Source organism: Xylocopa sonorina, unplaced genomic scaffold (genome assembly GCF_050948175.1).
Source record: "Xylocopa sonorina isolate GNS202 unplaced genomic scaffold, iyXylSono1_principal scaffold0051, whole genome shotgun sequence".
In the NCBI taxonomy this organism is placed as follows: Eukaryota; Metazoa; Arthropoda; class Insecta; order Hymenoptera; family Apidae; genus Xylocopa; species Xylocopa sonorina.
Window position 1 is genome coordinate 1,021,649 of NW_027490122.1, and position 2,117 is coordinate 1,023,765.

The following is a 2,117-nucleotide window of genomic DNA, read 5'->3' on the forward strand; positions in this document are numbered from 1 at the left end:
TAATATTCATTGCGAAGTGTTATGCATTCCGCGTCTACGATTCAAATGAATGTAAATGCGACACTTCCTTGCAAGGAAATAGCGTTTGCAGATGTCTATGTATCGTAGCAATAGAGTTCTTATGATTCTTAAAACGCGATATCGCATCTCATTTCTATGTTTCATGGTAACATATAATTTGATTTGCGAAGTGTTATGTACTCCTCGTCTACACTTCAAATGAATGTAAATGCGACACTTCCTTGAATGGAAATAGCATCTGCAGATGTCTACGTATCGTAGCAATAGAATTCTGATGCTTCTTAAAACGCGATATCGCATCTCATTTCTATGTTTCATGGTAAGATATAATATGATTTGCGAAGTGTCATGTATTCCTCGTCTACACTTCAAATGAATGTAAATGCGACACTTCCTTGCTAGGAAATAGCGTCTGCAGATGTCTAGGTATCGTAGCAATAGTGTTCTAATGCTTCTTAAAACGCGATATCGCATCACATTTCTATGTTTCATGGTAAGATATAATATGATTTGCGAAGTGTTATGTATTCCTCGTCTACACTTCAAATGAAAGAAAATGCGACACATCCTTGGTAGGAAATAGCGTCTGCAGATGTCTAGGTATCGTAGCAATAGAGTTCTAATGCTTCTTAAAACGCGATATCGCATCTCATTTCTATGTTTCATGGAAAGATATTATATAATTTGAGGAGTGTTATGTATTCCTCGCCTACACTTGAAATGAATGTAAATGCGACACTTCCTTGCTAGGAAATAGCGTTTGCAGATATCTGCCTATCGTAGCAATAGAGTTCTAATGCTTCCTAGAACGCGATAGCGCATCTCATTTCTATGTTCCATGGTAAGATATAATATGATTTGCGAAGTGTTATGTATTCCTCGTCTACACTTCAAATGAATGTAAATGCGACACTTCCTTGCAAGGAAATAGCGTTTGCAGATGTCTACCTATCGTAGCAGTAGAGTTCTAATGCTTATTAAAACGCGATATCGCATCTCATTTCTATGTTTCATGGAAAGATATTATATAATTTGAGGAGTGTTATGTATTCCTCGCCTACACTTGAAATGAATGTAAATGCGACACTTCCCTGCTAGGAAATAGCGTCTGCAGATGTCTAGGTATCGTAGCAGTAGAGTTCTAATGCTTCTTAAAACGCGATATCGCATCTCATTTCTATGTTTCATGGTAAGATATAATATGATTTGCGAAGTGCTATGTGTTCCTCGTCTACACTTCAAATGAATGTAAATGCGACACTTTCTTGCAAGGAAATAGCGTCTGCAGATGTCTAGGTATCGTAGCAATAGAGTTCTAATGCTTCTTAAAACGCGATATCGCATCTCAATTCTATGTTTCATGGTAAGATATAACTCGATTTGCGAAGTCTTATGTATTCCTCGCCTACACTTGAAATGAATGTAAATGCGACACTTCCTTGCTAGGAAATAGCGTCTGCAGATGTCTAGGTATCGTAGCAGTAGAGTTCTAATGCTTCTTAAAACGCGATATCGCATCTCATTTCTATGTTTCATGGAAAGATATTATATAATTTGAGGAGTGTTATGTATTCCTCGCCTACACTTCAAATGAATGTAAATGCGACACTTCCTTGCAAGGAAATAACGTTCGCAGATGTCTACGTATCGTAGCAATGGAGTTCTTATGATTCTTAAAACGCGATATCGCATCTCAATTCTATGTTTCATGGTAAGTTATAATATGATTTGCGAAGTGTTATGTATTCCTCGTCTACACTTCAAATGAATGAAAATGCGACTCTTCCTTGCAAGGAAATAGCGTTTGCAGAAGTCTACGTATCGTAGCAATAGATTTCTAATGCTTCTTAAAACGCGATATCGCATCTCATTTCTGTGTTTCATTGTAAGATATAATATGATTTTCGAAGTGTCATGTATACCTTGTCTACACTTCAAATGAATGTAAATGCGAAACTTCCTTGCTAGGAAATAGCGTCTGCAGATGTCTAGGTATCGTAGCAATAGAGTTCAAATGCTTCTTAAAACGATATATTGCATCTCATATCTATGTTTAATGATAAGATATAATATTCATTGCGAAGTGTTATGCATTC